Source organism: Protopterus annectens, chromosome 16.part0 (assembly GCF_019279795.1).
Source record: "Protopterus annectens isolate FY-2018-M chromosome 16.part0, PAN1.0, whole genome shotgun sequence".
Taxonomy (NCBI): Eukaryota; Metazoa; Chordata; order Ceratodontiformes; family Protopteridae; genus Protopterus; species Protopterus annectens.
Genome location: NC_056750.1, coordinates 451681217 through 451700322, shown reverse-complemented (window position 1 = coordinate 451700322; position 19106 = coordinate 451681217). Strand labels below are relative to the sequence as shown.

The 19106-nt window shown below is 46.4% G+C and overlaps 1 protein-coding gene across 2 annotated transcripts in view; it reads left to right on the top strand.

The window, feature by feature from the left end:
* RABGAP1 (RAB GTPase activating protein 1) overlaps positions 1 to 19106 on the top strand; it is a 4144188-nt gene that overhangs the window by 3718445 nt on the left and 406637 nt on the right. The window lies entirely within an intron of this gene.

Below are 19106 nucleotides of genomic sequence, written 5' to 3'. Positions count from 1 at the left end.
CTAAAAAGAGACTTAGGGATTTTCTTCTTCTTCCTCAGCATAGGCCTTTGGGTATACCTCCTGTTCTAGACATTGATGGTGATGTTTTTCAGAATCTAGTATGGCTCCTGAATCTGAAGTAGTTAACTTCATTTGTCCATCAACCTATGGGTTATCGGATCCATATCGGATCCGAGCTGGCAGCTTCCAACAGCTAAGATACGAGCTCCAAGCTCCTCTCCCTTACCCATAATTCCCCGCTATCCCTTCCTGACCTCAGATCTAATTTGCCGCAGTTCTCTCAGCAGCTTGATCGAGCTTCCAGGCGTGGTGGTTGTCGAATTTGTGAAAAAAAAAAATCTCCTTTTCTTAGTTTTAAACAGATTTTTGTGTGTGTGTGACTTAGCATAGTTCCCGAGTAGCATTAACGTTTTCTCTACCTGGTGTTTAGTTATCTTTTTAGTGTTATTCCCTCCCCCTCGTGTGCGCGTTAGGGTGTGTGGTTTTGGGGCAAACCCAGTGTGTTGTTTTTTGGTAGGTATGGCGGAGGCACCCAAAACATTCTTTTCAAAGTGTACCGAGTGTGGCCATAAGCTGTCCCCAGTGGATGGCCACACTCTGTGCGTTTTATGCCTTGGGGTTGAACATCTTTCCACCGGCTGCACTATTTGTGCAGCGTTCAACCCCAGGGCCCTCAAGGATCGGAGGTCGAAGCTGATTCTGGCGGGACTCCTGCCCCCGGACCCGGCTTTGTCCTCCGGTCCCTCCGTGGTACCTGCCGCAGTTGCGGCAGCGCCACCTGCTATTCCCCTTCCCCTGGCCGGGACTCAACCTCCCACCTTGGGCCAGGAGGAGAGGGAAGCTAGAAAGGAGAAACGCCAGGAAAAGCACCACAAGCGGTGGGCCGAAGCGTCTGTATCGGCCCCGGCAGCCAAATGGGTTTCTCCTCCCAGGGCCTCCGAGTCTTCCCTTCCTGGCTCCGTTCACCCCGCTTTTCACCGGGGCCAGAGGAGGAGGAGTCCCGGTCATCGAGGCAGCAGTCCCGGCCCGCCTCGTTGGCCTCATCAAGGTCTACCCGGAGTTTGTCCGATGCAGACTTGGACCAGATGATGCGTAGGTTCCTCCAGGCCCAGCTGCAGATGGGAGTGCTCCTGCCTCCCCCCCCCCCTGGGGGGGGAGCTCCACCCCCTTTTTCACCCAGATTGCTCCTTCTCTGATCCACTACCGGGGTTCGGAGCCGGGTAGCGTCTGAGCCGGGGGACTGTCGGCACCGATAGTATCGGGTACTTCGGCGCCGATGGCACCTTCAAGTCTGTTGGGTCCCTTTTCTTCAGATCCGAGCTCTCGGAGCTGAGAACTGAGCTTCGGATCTGGAGGTGTCAGTATGGCTTCGGCTCCGTCTCAGTCGGAGCATACTGGCCCTTCGGATCCATCCGGGTCGGTGCCGGCTCTGATCCGCACGTCTGATCCGAGGGAGGGTCTGCTCTTGGATCCTAAGGAGAGCAGCTCTCCTTCAGTGTTCGATGTCATGGAAAGGGTTTTGTTGAGGGATTCCAGGCCCCCAGCTTCAGCTATGGCTCCACCCTGCACTCCCTCTCAGACTAGTCCGCCTTCCGTCACCCGGCCCCAGGGACAGCCTGCACAGACGTCCCAGATAGTTCCCTTGCTGGAACAGGATGTGGTTGGTGAGGCCTCTTTGGACAGCCCCCCTGAGGAGGTCCCTCACAAACGCAAGTGCAAGGGGAGGCCCTTGGACTCCCCTGAGTCCTTGACAGAGGACACAGACTTGGAGGAAGGGGAAGGTTCCCCAAGGTCACCCCCCGAAGACGTCTCCTTTGGAGACATCATGGAGATGCTTCGGATCAGAGGGGGGTGGTCTGCCCCCAAAACCTTCCTCTGATGAGTCTGTGTTTCTGGAGGTGTTTGAAGCAGGCCTGTCTACCTCTTGGGTGTCCCCTCCCGCTGATCCCCTGGTAGACCTGATAACTACCAGGGCATGGAAGGAACCGGACACTGTGGAGCCCATTCCAAAGAGGCCGGACAAAATTCTCATCTCCCATTCGGACAAGTCATGTTGGAGCAATGGAGTCCCGGTAAATGCCATGTTGGTGGTGGCCGCCACCAAAAGGGAACTGGCCCAGGAGAGTTCCTCTGTCCATCCTCCAGACAAGGAGTCTCGGACGATGGACCGTCTGGGGAAGCGGGTGTTCGCTTTAGCCACCTTTTCTGTGAGGTCGCTGAATTATATGGCACACGTGATATGGCTCCAGCGGGATCTTATCAAAGAATACGCTGGGTCGCCCCCAGAGTCCATGTCGGCGGAGGACAAGAAAGTGTACTCTACCCGAATGGCCACTCTCAAATCTATTTTCACTACATCTATGCGTTTACTATCCCATGCCACGGAAGGAGCCGCTAGAGCTAGCAGAGCGGGCGTCGTCAGGCGTGGCTCCGTCATTGTGATTTCGCAGAACCCTTTAAGGCGTCGTTCGCAAATTCCCTGTTTGATGGTTCTGCCCTTTTTGGCAAGACCATATGCGACACACTGGCCCAGAGCGAGAAAGACTGGAAGACATTGTCTGCCATCGGAGTCCGCTTCTCTGCTCCCCAGAGGTCCTTCTCCAGGAACCAAAAGGGACAGAAGATGTGGTTCTGGAAGTCTCAACAGTCCCGTTTCGTTCCGGACCCCTCGTCCTTCAGAGGCAGAGGAGGACAGGGTGGACGCCATCCTAGAGGCAGAGGGGGCCCGAAAAACTTTGGGTCCAGAGAACCTTTCTCTGATCGTCCCATGCAGCAACCCTGAAGGGTTACCCAACTGCTCCACTCTGGAGGCAGTCGGGGGACGTTTCTCGAGGCACCTGGCAGCTTGGGAGTCCATTGCAGCAGATCGCTGGGTGCTTCAGATCATATCCAGAGGCTACAAGATCCCCTTTCTCAATCCCCTTCTCAGTTCCCGAAGCCTCCCCGATGTCCCACCCAATCAAAGGGAGGCGGCAGCCAAGGAAATACTCTGGCTGCAAGAAAAAAGAGCAATCCATCACATCCCCCCAGACCAGTCCGGATCAGGATTTTACTCCAGGTTCTTCTTGGTGCCAAAAAAGATGGGGGACCTAAGACCAATCCTCGACCTGTCCTTCCTAAACCTGTCAGTAGCCAAAGAAAAGTTCCGGATGGTCACCCTTCAATCCATTCTTTCCCTTCTGCAGTTGAACGACTGGATGTGCTCCATAGTCCTCAAGGATGCATACTACCACATTTTGATGGGCAGACGATCCAGGAGATTTCTCTGCTTCTGGCTGGGAGCCAGCCATTACCAATTCAGGGTCCTTCCCTTTGGTCTCACCACAGCCCCCAGGGTGTTCACCAAAGTGTTAACTGTTGTAGCGGCCCACCTGAGACTCCAGGGAATTCAGGTCTTTCCGTACCTGGACGACTGGCTCCTGACTGCCCCCATCAGGCATCTACTATGCACTGCCCAGGGATTACTTTCTCCATCTAGCTCCCCGGCTGGGGATCATGATCAACATCGGGAAATCTTCCCTCCTTCCAACTCTTGAACACAAACCAGCTTCTAGCCTTCTTGACTTCGGACCGGCTACGAACTCTGAAACTCCATGTACTGGCCCTTCTACAATCCCCAGCTCCCCCTGCGGAATTGGTCCTGAGGGCTCTAGGCACAATGGCGGCAACCATCAACCTACTACCCATGGCACGCTTAAACATGAGAGTTCTTCAATGGACTTTGCAAGTCCAGTGGTCCTTCCTGCGACATCCCCTGAGCTTCCCCGTTCCTCTCAGCAGGGTGTGCAGGAAAGCCCTCTTATGGTGGCTCCAGTCCCCGGACCTCCAGAAGGGGTGCCCCTTCTCTGTGTCCCCTCCTCTAGCCACAGTGACCACGGACGCCTCTCGCCTCGGGTGAGGGGGGCACTGCTTGGGCAGGACCGTCCAAGGCACGTGGAACCATTCGGAGACCTCACTGCATATCAATGCCCTAGAGATGAGAGCGGTGCTTTTGGCGTTGCAAGCACTTCAGAGCCTTCTTCCCTTGGGGACAATTGCGATCCAGACAGACATGTCGGTCGTCTTGTATATCAACAAACAAGGGGGAACCAGGTCCTATCCACTTTGTCGGGAGGCCATGAGAGTGTGGGAATGGGCGATGTCCATCAACCGCTTTCTCATAGCGACGCACATTCCGGGATGGTCCAACATCTTGGCAGACAGATGGAGTCGAACCATCCTCTCACCGTACGAGTGGTCTCTGAACCCCAGAGTAGCGAAGCAAATCTTCTCCAAATGGGGTCAACCTCGTTGCGATCTTTTCGCCTCTCCTTCGAACGCAAAGTGCAGTGACTACTTCGCTCTAATTCCCCCACCCGGGGAATCCCCCAGAGACGCTCTGGTGCATGTTTGGCCACCCGGTCTACTTTATGCTTACCCTCCTCTGCCCCTGATGCTAAAGTTTTTACAGAAAGCCAGATGGTTGGGGAGCAGAATAATCCTCATTGCCCCATTCTGGCCTTGTCAAGCTTGGTTCTCATATCTATGGTCTCATCTAGTGAATCCCCCATGGATTCTAGATCCCATCCTGGATCTGATCTCTCACCCATCAGGCCTGTCAACCCCGAATCTGGACAACCTCAAGCTCACAGCTTGGTTGATCCAGTTCCAGTGATAGTTAGGACTCCCGGTATCTCGTCCCCTGTCAAGGCTATTCTAGTAGCCGCTCACAAGCCATCTACTAGAAGAATTTATAATAGCAAATGGAAGCGTTTTTCTATTTGGGCGGAGCATCAGAACTTGGCTCCCTTTACAGCCCCGTTGCCAGCAGTACTAGATTTTCTGTCAGGATTATTCGACCAAGGTGCTAGCTCTTCTACGGTCAAAGTCCAGTTGGCTGCAATCTCTCATTATCATGTTGGTAGTGATCTCGGCCCTTTGACTTCGTCCAAATTATGTAAGACCTTCCTAAAAGGCACTTTCCTACTAAGACCTCCGGTTAAAGATGCAGTCCCTCCTTGGGATTTAACTCTTGTACTTCAGTCTCTAACAGCTCCTCCCTTTGAGCCTGCAACTTCGGTGGATCTGAAATACTCATCTTGGAAGACAGTTTTTCTTGTTGCCGTAACTTCGGCCAAAAGGGTCTCAGAGCTTCAAGCCCTTTGCGCCAAGCCACCGTATTTGATTTTTCACAAAGATAGAGTCTCACTCAGGACCAATCCCTCTTTTCTGCCCAAAATTGCTTCGGAGTCTAATATCAACCAGTCTATTAATTTACCAGTCTTCTTTCCAAATTATCAGAACAAAAGTGAATACAAGTTGCACTCTCTAGATGTACATAGGCAACTAAGATTCTATTTGCACAGGACAGCTGATCACAGGAAATCAGACCAGCTTTTTGTATCCTTTGCTAAATCCTCTTTGGGAAAACCTGTATCAAAAGTCACATTGTCCAGATGGATTTCCCAATGTATTCTTTTGGCATATGAGAGTTCTGGCCGGCTTGCACCTCAAGGAGTCCATGCTCATTCTACTCTGTCGATTTCTACCTCTGCTGCTTTTCGATCTAGGGTGACATTGGATGACATTTGTTCAGCAGCCACTTGGGCTTCATCTCATACATTTATAAACCATTACAAGTTGGATATTGTTTCCAGAGGGAGAGCATCCTTTGTCTCTGCAGTGCTCCGGAACATCCTTCCATGAGGACCTTCCAAGAATCAGGTAGCTGGGGACTCTGTCCCGTAGGTTGATGGACAAATGAAGTTAACTACTTCAGATTAAGAAGTTATGTACTCACCATAATGTTCCATCTGAGTAGGTAAACTTCATTTGTCAGCAACCGTCCCTCCCTCCGTCCCCCTAACCTATATGGATGTTCAAAGGACTCCTGCTTTCATGGCGGATTGTCTCTAGGTTAGAGTATGGAGGAGGTTCTTGGTATCATATGGTTTATGGATAAGCAAACTCGATCTGAGGTCAGGAAGGGATAGCATGGGATTATGGGTAAGGGGGAGGAGCTTGGAGCTCAGATCGTAGCTGTTGGAAGCTGCTGGCTCAGATCCGATATTGATCTGATAACCATAGGTTGCTGACAAATGAAGTTTACCTACTCAGATGGAACATTATGGTGAGTACATAACTTCTTATTCTCTGCCTCTGGCTCCTTGTAAGCCAGACAGATACTGCAGGGTTCCTGACTCCCACAAATTCCTTTTCAAAAATCCTGTTGCGGATCCTGAAGCCATTTCTCAGGGCCCCAAGGGCATTAAGGCTTCTACTGCTAAAAATCCCACCCCTTCTGATAGAGATTCCAGGGCGCTGGGTAGATGAGGTAAGAAGGTTTACACTTCTGCAACTTTGGCAATCAGTGCTTTAAACTGTCAATTTCATATGCTAAAATATCAGCAGCATATCATGGGACTGCTTAAACAGAAAATGGTGTTGATTTCTGACTGTGCGGAAAATAAAGATTTACAGGATCTATTGCTTTCAGCTGAACAAGTTGGAAAACATACTTTGCAATGTGGTTTTGATTCTTTGGAGGCCTCTTGCAGGGCTGCTGTAACTGGGTCTGTGCTAAGAAGGCATGCTTGGCTCAAAGAGCAAACTGCCTGATCATGTTAAAGCAAAATTGTTGGATGCTCCTTTACAACAGGACCGTCTCTTTGGTAATAAGGCTGAAGAAGTTCTAAAAAAGATGGAAGTAAAGCTAAATCTATGCAAACAGTGAAATATTTCTTACAAGTGCAACCTCCAAGATTTAGTAGGACTGGCCTGCTAAGAACTGGTTCTTTCCAGTTCCTTCGAGAGCTTCTCAAGTCAAACCCAGACATTCCAAAGGTACCAGGTTTCAGTCCCAAGGGACTTTCAGAACAAAGCAATGGGGTGCCTCCTCTTCCAAATCTGGAAACAACAAGACACCTCCCTATGGTAAGCAGTCTCAATGACTTCCCTTTACACTTACCAAGCACTTACCTTTCAGACGCCCCTTTGGGGGGAAAACTGTCTCCTCATGCAAAAAACTGGCAACTTATAACCCAGGACAAATGGGTCTTAAATATAGTATCCCAGGGATACAGATTTCATTCCCACACATTGCCAATTCCAAACGGATGGCCAGACCTGCCCCCAAATCAGGGGGCAGAGCCCAGAAACAAGTACTTTCCCTCATGAGCCTGGGGGCTATTCAGCTAGTACCAGAAGAGATAGAGGGACAAGGTTTCTATTCAAGACTTTTCCTGATACCCAGAAAAGACAAATCATGGCGTCCAATTCTGGACTTATCTACTCTAAACACCTTTCTGGACATCCCAAAGTTCAAGATGCTGACTCTTCACCAGTTACTTCCTATGCTAGGCAAATATGCCTGGTTGGCAACTCTAGATTTAAAAGAGGCTTAGCTTACCTGCATATCCCAATCAGGGAATCTTGCAGAAGATACCTCCGCTTCAAAGCAGGCTACTTGCATTACCAGTTCTCTGCACTGCCCTTTGGCTTATCTACTGCGCCCAGGGTCTTTACAAAGTGCCTGTCTCCAGTAATTGCATTTTGCAGGCAAAGAAATATTCAAATATATCTATACCTAGACAATTGTCTAATTCAGGCAAAAAATAAGGACATTCTTCTAAAATATCTGACGTTTGTAAAAAGAGATCTAACTTGTCTAGGGTACACTATAAACAAAAAGAATTCACAAATGGTACCCTCTCAAAAAATTACATTCCTGGGTGCAAGATTGAATACAACTGCCCAGATGACTTTCCTTACGCCAGAGAAGCAAATTCATTTGGTGACTTACTTCAAACAGGTGGCCACAAAAACCCTGCTTTCTGCAAGGCAAATACTGCAAGCCTTGGGGTTCATGGCCTCCTGCATTCTTCTAATTCCATATGCAAGACTGCATATGAGGAAACTTCAGTGGTATTTAAAAAGTCTATGGAGTCAGCATTGTCACAGCCTGGAAATAATGATTCCTATCATACCTTGCCTGCACCTAGAGTTCCTATGGTGGGCAGAGGCCTGCCAACAGAACAAGGGACTGTCATTCACACCACCCCCTGTCGCCCAAACCCTAACTACAGACGCATCAGACTATGCATGGGGTGCTCATCTGGCAGGGAAGTGCATTCAGAGAAAATGGAGCCCAAATCAAATGCACTTTCACATACATCAAAAAGAAATGCTAGCTGTACAGAATGCACTGACAGCCTTCAAGGGCTACCTTCATCCAGGACAATTACTGATAAAGACGGACAACACCACAGTTATGTGGTACATAAGCAGGGGGGATACACACTCCTACCCCTTCTGCAGACTAGCCATGGCATTGTGGAACACGGCCTTGAGCTGTTAAGTACAACTTCAAGCTCACTTCCTGCCAGGAAAGCTGAATACTCTGGCAGACGAACTAAGCAGAAATCTCATGGACCCACAGGAATGGAAACTGGAACCACGGATTTTCAACATGTTGACACGCAAATGGGGGGGAGCCCAGACATAGATCTTTTTGCCTCACCCCAGAACTATCAGTTGGACAAATTTTGCACAAGAACTCATCACAAAAAAGCCTGGAAAGTGGATGCTCTGTCCTTCAGCTGGAAAAACCTATCGGTCTATGCCTTTCCCCCTCTGCCTCTGCTCTCCAAAATTCTACTAAAACTCAAACAGGACAAACCAAAAATGATTTTGAATGCTCCAGACTGGCCTCGCCAACACTGGTACCCACTCCTGCGCAGTGTCTCACACCTTCCACCGTGGCACCTGCCTCAGACTCCTTACTTACTGTCTCAGCAGAACAACCAAACTCTGCACACACAGCTCCAAACGTTGAATCTTGCAGCTTGGCTAATCACCTAAACTCACCATTAGCATCCCTCAGCAAACCTGTGATGGATGTCATTTTGGAGGCGAGAAGACCTAGTACTAGAAAATCTTATGCTGACAAATGGAAAAGATTCTGTGCCTGGAATCGGTCTCAAGGGATAAGCACAGCAGTGCCCAACATTCCTCGGATTTTGCAATAATTAACTGAGATGCTTCACAAGGGCTTGTCCTTTTCTTCCGTAAAAATCCATGCCTCAGCCATTTCAGCTCATTACAACACAGAACCTCCCCTCTTCTCTCATCCTGTGATAAAGCAGTATCTCAGAGGGGCCAAAATCTTAAGACTACCCAGGAGAGCTCCAACCCCTGCCTGGGACCTTAATTTTGTATTGGAGAAACTCATTCTCCCTCCTTTCGAGCCAGCTGCTACTGCAGACTTAAAATTTCTCTCCTGGAAAACAGCTTTCCTTTTAAGAGTCACTTCAGCTAGAAGGATTTCTGAATTACAGGGTCTTATGGCAGTGGAGCCATTCATCATTTTTAATGTGACAAGGTATCTCTCAGGACCAACCCATCCTTTATGCCTAAGGTGGTATCCAGTGTGGCTCTTAATCAGACCATTCATCTGCCAACTTTCTTTCCCAGTCCACAGAACAAGGGCAAGCGGATTCTGCATTCATTGGATGTACACAGACAACTTAGATTTTACTTAAACAGGACTAAATCTCAAAGAAAATCTGAACAACTGCTGGTAGCATTTGCTGCAGGGGCAGAGGGAAAAGGCTATTTAAAAGCAAACCATTTCCAAATGGATAAGCCATTGTATTCGTTTCTGCTACAAGCACCATGGAAAAACTGTCCCCCAGGGGATCAGATCCCATTTCACCAGGGCTGCATCTACTTCAACAGCCTTTCTCAGAAATGTTCCTACCAGGGACATTCTAGAAGCTGCTACCTGGAGCTCAGTTCATACTTTCACCAAACATTACCATTTACCACTTTTCTCTAAATCCAGAGCTGGCTTTGCCACTTGCTGTCCTGCAGGGCCTTATAGCTGGTCCTAATGCTGTATAATTCCCTCCACCCAACCATAGCTTTGGGAATCTACCCAAATATAATGACTGCAACAGTGAAACACGAAGAACATAGTACAGTTCTGTACACTTACCATAAATGTAGATGTTCGAGTGTTTTCACTGTTGCAGTCCTGGTTACCCTCCCCCAGCCCTTTATTTTTCTCTGGCTATACCTCTACTTTCTTTTACTATGCTTAAAAGCCCTTTTGATGTATTTGCTTTTGGTTGGAGGTATATTTTTTGCGTTTTTAATTTTATTTGCTCCCCATTTGGGGGGCACCTGACATCTGGGGCAAGAAGAACTGATGTAATGGCGTCGGCTGTATGTTTTATACCCCTGACGACCTGATGTCATGGAAGAAGGGACAGCAACTGACGCAGGACCCAAGACTTTGTTAATCAGGCCGACTGAGGGCAAACTGCCAGCAGATTGCCCAAATGTAATGACTGCAACAGTGAACACACTTGAATATTTACATTTATGGTAAGTGTACACAACTGTACTTTCTTTGCCCTAATTCCCCCTCAGGGACAGTCATCGAGAGATGCTCTAGTCCACATTTGGCCATCCAGTCTTTTATATGCTTACCCTCCCCTACCTCTAATCCCCAAATTCTTTCAGAAAGCACCTTGATTGAAGAGCAAAGTAATTCTCATTCCCCCGTTCTGGCCTCAGCAAGTGTGGATGTTCATCGTGTTTCACTGTTGCAGTCATTACACTTGGGTTATCCTGCTGGCAGGCTACCCGCAGTCGGCCTGAATTCCAAAGTCCCGGCCCAGCGTCGGTCGCTGTCGCCTCTTCCCTAACGTCAGTGCGCCTGGGGTATATAAGATGCAGCTGATGACATTTTCTTCAGTCTTTCTTGCCGTGCGGTGCCCGAAGCGAAAGCAGTTCGCAAGTGCCAGTCGGCCGACTCCTGAGATTTTCGAAATTGAATTTCAGATCCTAAGTCTTCAATAAAGCTAAGTACCCGTTGAAACTTTTCTTGCTCCAGACCGATGTCAGTAAAAGTTAACAATTGTATTTCTTGTGGGAAGCAAATACCTCATAAGGATTTTCATTCTTACTGTATTCCTTGCCTAGGCCCTGACCACGACGTTGCTAGTTGTCGGTTTTGTGCTAGATTCAACCAACGCACTATTAAGCGTCGGTTCGATTTTGCTTTACATTACTTTGGCCAAAGGTTTAACTATATAATGCCGTCGGAACAACCGATGACCGGAGTTCATAAAAAGTGCAGGGACAAAGAAAAAGACAGGCATCTGAGGTCCAAAACCGACGACGAAGCCTCTTCTAGGCCCGTCACCGGTTAGCCGGTTTTCAGTGAGGCGCTTTCGCAGCCCCTGACACCCGCTACCTCAGAGCCACAGGCCGCCTCCGACTCCCACGTGGAGACAGGTAGGCCTCTGGAAACTCAAGGTATTGGGCCTATGGAAACAATTCCCTCAGATGAGTCCGGAGCCGCTGAGCAGGCATCAGCTTCTGAGGGTGTTTTTAGACCTACACAGCTTACTATCAAGACCACTTCAGCAGCTAAGGCAAAGTCTAAAACATCTTTAAAGATAAAGAAACAAGTACAGCATTCTCCTGAACAGTCATCCATGCCAAAGAAACAGATGCTCAAAATGGCCAAGGACCTAATTACTTTAATCAGGGGTTCCCATCCCCCTCCTGATAAAAGGCCTAGGCAAGACACTGACTATGACTCCTCTGACCAGATTTCTATTTCTTCTGATACCTCTTCAGAACAGGGATATTCTCTTCCTCCCTATGAGGATTCTGATGCTGAAGAATCTATCCCTTCAGTCTCTCCTCCTGAGGACTACTCTTTTCAGGAAACCCTGCACACCATGAGGGAGCATTTCCATTGGGAGAGCCAGAATTATTCAGAATCCAAGAAAAGGCTCAGAGATTTTCTTCTGTTGCCTCAGCACAGGCCTCTTGCTATCCCCCTGTACTAGATATTGTTGTTGATGTTTTTTCTGAATCCAGTTTGACTCCTGATTCTTTACCCCCTGCACCAGTTAAGCCAGATAGGTACTACAGGGTTCCAGATTCTCATACATTTCTTTATAAAAACCCTGCTGCTGATCCTGAAACTATCTCTCAGGGTCCCAAAGGGGTCAAGGCTTCCACTGCAAAAAACCCTGTTCCCTCTGATAGGGATTCTAGAGCACTGGGCAGATGGGGAAGAAAGTTTACACCTCTGCTACTTTAGCTGTAAGTTCTTTAAACTGCCAGTTTCACATGCTTAAATATCAACAATACCTAATGTCTTTGCTAAAACAGAAAATGCTTACAAGCCCTGAATATCCTGAGAACAAGGAAGTGCAGAATTTATTGCATGCAGCTGAACAAGTGGGAAAGCATACTTTGCAATGTGGTTTTGATTCATTAGAGGCATCTTGCAGAGCCGCAGTTACAGGTTCTGTCATTCGAAGGCATGCTTGGTTAAAAGAACAGAGTTTACCTGATCATGTTAAAACAAAATTATTGGATGCTCCATTACAGCATGATACTTTGTTTGGTGTTGAGGCAAAAGAGGTGTTAAAGAAAATGGAGGATAAAGCAAAATCAATGCAGACAGTAAAGGATTTCTTACAGGTTCAGCCACCTAGATTTAGCAGGAACTGGCCTTCTAACAATTGGTCCTTTCCAGTGTCAGACAGGCCACAAAGAGGCAGCTACAGACACCCAAGAGGCAGATCTCAGCCCCAAGGCTCATACAGACCTAAACAATGGCGTGCTTCAGCCCCCAAAGGCGGAGAAGACAAATCACAACCTTATAGGAAACGGTCCCAATGACTTTTGACTTTCCTCTACAAATACCAAGCACTTACCTTTTGGCAGCGCCCTTGGGGGAAAACTAGTACTTTTCTCACAAAACTGGCACATGATCACCCAGGACAAATGGGTTCTGAATATTGTTTCTCAGGGTTAGAGGTTCCACTTTCACACCCTACCAAGGTCAAAAGGTATGCCAGACCTGCCACACAATCAATGGGTAGAGGCACAAAAACAAATTCTGCTCTCATGGACATGAGGGCTATTCAAAAAGTACCACAGCAAGAGCAGGGGCAAGGATTTTACTCAAGACTTTTCTTGGTACCCAGAAAGGACAAAGCCTGGAGACCAATACTGGACCTGTCTATTCTAAATGCTTTCCTGGACGTTCCAAAATTCAAAATGTTGACACTGCAGCAACTTCTACACTTGCTGGGCAAGAAGGCTTGTCTAGTTACTTTGGACCTCAAAGAGGCATACCTCAGAAGATACCTCAGATTCATAGCTGGCTCAATGCATTACCAATTCTCTGCACTGCCCTTTGGCTTATCTGCTGTGCCCAGGGTCTTCACAAAATGCCTGGCACCAGTAATTGCATTTTGCAGACAAAAAGGAATTCAAATATATCCCTACTTGGACAACTGCCTTATTCAAGCAGAGAGCAAGGACATTCTACTAAAGCATATGGCGTTTGTAAAAAGATTACTAATTTGCCTAAGGTACACAGTAAACGAAAAGAAATCAAAACTAGTGCCCTCTCAAGAGATAATATTCCTGGATGCAAGCTTAAATACATCTGCCCAGATGGCTTATCTCTTGCCAGACAAGCAAAGGCAACTGACTCATTACTTTCAAATGATGGCAACAAAGACAAAGCTACCTGTAAGAAAAATTCTGCAGGCTTTGGGCTTCATGGCATCCTGCATCCTGCTAATTCCATATGCAAGACTGCATATGAGGAAGCTACAGTGGTATCTTAAAAGTGTTTGGACTCAACATTGCCACAGCCTGGAAACAGTAATAACTCTTATTCCCTGCCTGCAACAGGAGTTTCGATGGTGGGCACAGGCCTGTCACCACAACAAGGGACAGCCTTTCACTTTACCCACAGCCAGGCAGACACTAACAACAGATGCATCGGATTATGCCTGGGGGGCACACATGGCAGGAAAATGTATTCAGGGCCCGTGGACCAACTGCATCTTCATATCAATCAAAAAGAGATGCTAGCTGTACAGAATGCCCTGACAGCCTTCAAGGATCTACTACATCCAGGACAACTATTGCTAAAGACAGACAATACTACAGTTATGTGGTACATAAACAAGCAAGGGGGCACACATTCCTACCCCCTCTGCAAGCAAACCATGACTTTATGGAACACAGCACTGACCTATCAAGTACATCTGCAGGCACAATTCCTGCCAGGAAAGAAAAATACTCTGGCAGACGAACTAAGCAGAAACCTCATGGACCCTCACTAGTGGAAACTAGATCCACAGGTCTTAAGCATGATGACAGAGAAATGGGGATGCCCAGACATAGATCTCTTTGCCCCCCCCCCACACACACACACACAACTGCCAACTACAGAGATTCTGCACAAGGATTTATCACTCTCAAGCATGGAAAGTGGATGCTCTATCATTCAGCTGGAAAACCTTAACAGTTTATGCCTTTCCACCACTGCCTCTCCTCCCCAAGGTACTCCTAAAAGTCAAACAAGAGAAGCCAAAAATGATTCTGATTGCCCCAGACTGGCCACACCAGCACTGGTACCCAGTCCTAAAGAGCTTGTCTCAAGGCCCTGCCTGGACTTTACCTCAAATTCCTCATCTTCTGACTCGACAAAACAATCGGGTCCTGCACAGCCAACTCAGAACCTTAAATCTGCCTGCATGACAAATAATATAGCCACTCAGAACACACCTCTCTCTGAAGCTGTTATGGATGTCATCTTGGAAGCCAGAAAGCCCAGCACCAGGAAATCTTATGCAGAGAAATGGAAGAGATTCTGTGCTTGGAACCAAGCACAAGGACTTGAACCACTTGTTCCAAATATTCCTCAGATTTTACAATACCTAACTGAGATGCTGGACAAAGGCCTATCCTTCTCATCAATTAAGATCCATGCCTCTGCCATTTCAGCTAATTACAGTACAGAACCTCCTATTTTCTCACATCCACTGCTAAGACAGTACCTCAGAGGGGCAAAAAACACAAGACCCCCAAGGAGAGCACCGATACCTGCAGGGGACCCCAACTTTGTCTTGGAAAAGCTCACACTGGCTCCTTTTGAGCCAGCCAATGCAGCTGATATAAAATTATTTTCATGGAAAACTGCTCTGCTCCTAGCAATAACTTCAACAAGAAGAGTCTCAGAGTTACAGGCATTAATGGCAGTGGAGCCTTTTATCATTTTTCATCCAGACAGGGTTTCTCTAAGGACAAACCCAACATTTATGCCAAAGGTAGTATCCAGTGTGGCTCTTAACCAAACCATTCATTTGTCAACATTTTATCCAAATCCCCAGAATAAAGGGGAGAGACTTCTGCAGTCTTTGGACATACACAGGCAGCTACATTTCTACTTGGACAAAACAAAAGCTTTCAGAAAAACTGAACAACTGTTTGTAGCATATGCTGCAGGATCACAAGGAAAGGCTGTTTCAAAGCAGACTGTTTCAAAATGGATAGGACACTGCATTCGTTTCTGCTATGCACAGTATGGCAAGTCAGTGCCTAAGAATATTAGGCCACATTCTATCAGGGCAGCAGCCACTTCAGCAGCCTTTCTTAGAGGAGTACCAACCAAGGAAATTTTGGAGGCTGCAACTTGGAGTTCAGTGCACACTTTTACCAAGCATGATCACTTACCTCTTTACTCTAAAGCCAGAGCAGGCTTTGCCACTGCAGTTCTGCAGGGCCTCTTAGCCACTCCAAATCTTATTTAGACCCAGCCGCCCTACCTCAGCTTTGGGATTCAACCCAAGTGTAATGACTGCAACAGTGAAACACAGAGAACATAGTACAGTTGTGTATCTACCATAAATGTAGATGTTCGCGTCATTTCACTGTTGCAGTCCAGGTTACCCTCCCTCCATCCCCCTTTCTTTGCTGGGACTTCTCTATACTTCTCTATCCTATACAACCTATGTGGTGTATTTGCTTGTAGATGAAGGTATTGTTTTATTTTCGTGTATGTTTTTATAAGCAATTTATATTGCCTACCTTCTTGGGAGCACCTGACATCTGGGGCAAGAAAAACTGAAGAAAATGGCATCGGCTGCATCTTGTATACACCTGGCGCACTGACGTCAGGGAAGAGGCGACAGCGACTGACGCCGGACCAGGACTTTGGAATTCAGGCCGACTGCGGGTAGCCTGCCAGCAGGATAACCAAAGTGTAATGACTGCAACAGCGAATACACTCGAACATCTACATTTATGGTAGGTACACAACTGTACTTTCCCCTTCCTGTGGTCCTACTATGTCCACTGGACCCCAGTCCAGACTTTCTTTCACATCCGTCAGTGATGATTCATCTGGACATTACAGGCCTCAGATTGACAGCATGGTTTTTCCAATTCCAATGGTGGCTAAATATTCCAGGCTTTCCTGTCCTGTTCAAATTTTATTTTCATCTCAGAAACCCTCTACAAGAAAGATTTATAAGAGTAAATGGAAGAGATTTTCTTTTTGGGCACACCAGAGAGAATTGAATCTTTTCACTGCTCCAATATCTGCTGTTTTAGATTTTCTTGCTTCCGTTTTTTAGATTGCTGCTAGTTTCTCCACAGTCACAGTTCAGCTGGCAGCTATCTTCAGTTATCACATCAAAGATAATGCTTCCCCTTTAGCTTTTTCCAAATTATGTAAAGCATTCCTTAAAGGTACCTTTTTACTGGACCTCTGATAAAAGATCCCACCCCACCTTGGGATCTTAATGTTTTGCAGTTTGATATGATCCCCTTTTGAACCCTTAACTAAGACAGATCTCAGATTTCTTTCCTGGAAAACAAACTTTCTTGTGGCTATAAACTTCTGCTTGACAAGTCTCTGAACTCCAAACACTCTCTTCATAACTGCCTTATTTAATTTTCCATAAAGATCGGGTTACTTTACGTACTAATCCTTCCTTTGTACCCAAAATTGCCTCAGAAGCAAATATCAACCAAGTTATCAACTTGCCAGTTTTCTTTCCTAAATTTGACGACAAAAGAAAATACATGCTTCACCTTTTATATGTATATAGGCAACTTTGTTCCTGTCTTCATAGGATGAAAGAATTTAGAAAGACTGACCCATTGTTTCCTTTGTCGATAAATTGGGAAAACCAGTATCCAAACTAATCTGGCCAAATGGATATCAGATTGTATTTTTATATGTATTTTTCAAAAGGTTTAATCTTGCCAGAACAACCAAAAGTACACTCAACTAAGTCAAAGGCTAGGTCAGCAGCTTTTAAGCCCAGAGCTTCTATTGATGGTATTCGTGCAGCTGCCACTTGTTCGAATGTACATGCCTTTATTGCTTATTAGAAGTTGGACGTCATCTCCAGAAACAGGGCTGCATTTGGTTCTGCATTTCTTCGGAATATCCTTCCATGAGGCCCATCCAAGATTACCATAGCTGGAGACTGTGTCCCATTTGTTGAGGAATGAATAAAAATGACATCACATATAAAAGTTATGTACTTACCATAACTATGCATCTGTGTTGCCCATTTTCATTCTTCCTCAACCCCCTCCCACCTTCCCCCTATCCCCCTATCCATGTCTTTGGGAGTGACCTGATGAGTTTTTTGTTAGGAATCACAATTCCTTTTTGAGCCCCTGTTCTGTTACTTTACTATTTCTCAGTATTATTATTTGTATTATTATACTCTATAGTTATATAGTAGCAGAAAACTTGATCTGAGGTGGTACAGTGGTCAGGGGCATTATGGGTAAGAGGAGGAGCTCGAGAGTCAGATCCTAGAATCTAGTGAAAAGCGGCCGAGTCTAATCCAAGGGTCGGATTTGAGACCCATTCATTTAGGAAGAGTGAAAATGGACAACACAGATACGTAGTTATGGTGAGTACAAAACTTTTATTTATACTGACCATAACAAATGGATTCCAGGGAGGGACAAGGCCTACTCTACCAGACTCTTGGCCTCATCTATTGGTTTTTGGAAAGGGTTGGGTTCTAGAAGTATGCTAGAAGCTGCTTACTTGATCCTCTGTATATTCTTTTAAAAAGCACTATAAGCTCGATTCCTTCTCTAGGTCCAGATCAAACTTTGCTAAGATCATTCACCAGGGGCTACTGGGCTCTTCTTCTTGCATCTCCCAAATGTAGTTAGGTAAGCTAATCTACCCATATAGCTAAGGCTTCTGCAGCAGTTATCAATACAATGAGCATAGTACAGTTGTGTAAGTTGAACATACCATAATAGTAGATGTTTGAATGGTCTATTCCCTCCCTCCAGCCTCCTTGTTTTTTGGTGTGTTTTTTATGCCGGGGAGTGGACTTTCCACACCCCCCCCCCCGCATTGTCCTTTCAGAGTTCAGCTTCCCTCCTCTCTGCTGGCTGGAAAGCTCTGAAGGGCTTCGCACCAAAACTTGTCTTTCAGTCAGCTCTGTTTGTTTTTAATTTAAGTAGATGCTTCACCACCTTTTGTCACTTCTTGTACAGTAGTATGTCTAAATGTGTAAGAAGGCTTTGTAGCCCTGCACTCTTGGGGTGCTTCCTGCAACTTTAAACCATGTGTAGTAAAGTACAGTTGTGTAAGACGAACTTGCTATAACAGCAGATGTTTGAATGAGCACAGCTACAGCAACCATAGCTATGTAGGTTATATCCTGCCAAAGATATAACAGCTGATGAACTTCCAAGCGCCCAAAATGTCAAGCTGCTCAAAGCCCTTCAGAGCTTTCCTGCTAGCAGACAGAGGGAAGCTGAGCCTTGTAAGGACAATGCTAGACAAAAAAAAAATATGACTACATCCTGGCATAAAAAAACACACCAAAAAAACAAGGGGGTGAAGGAGGGGAGCGGTTACTACAGCAGGGATCATTTGAACATCCGTTGTTATGGTAAGTTCAACTTGTACAACTGTACTTTCTGCAGATTATAAGTACCATTAAAAGAAGTTAAAAGTAACATTTCTGAAAAAAAAAGTCTGCATATGCTACCTTGAAATACTGAAGTGTAGGTGTATAATTTTTCCCATCCACTGGTCACTGAATAATTTTATTTATTGGTTTAAAAGATACTTATGACTTGACTGGGTTATGCTGAAGCAAACGGTTGTTGCTTGTTTTGATTCAATATGCGTGTCAATAATACTGGCTTGCAAGGCACGTGAAAACTGAGTAGAACATTTGAAAAACAGACGTGTGGTGCATTGTTAGATGTTTCAGGTAGTAGTATTTCAGTGGCTCCAAGGTTAT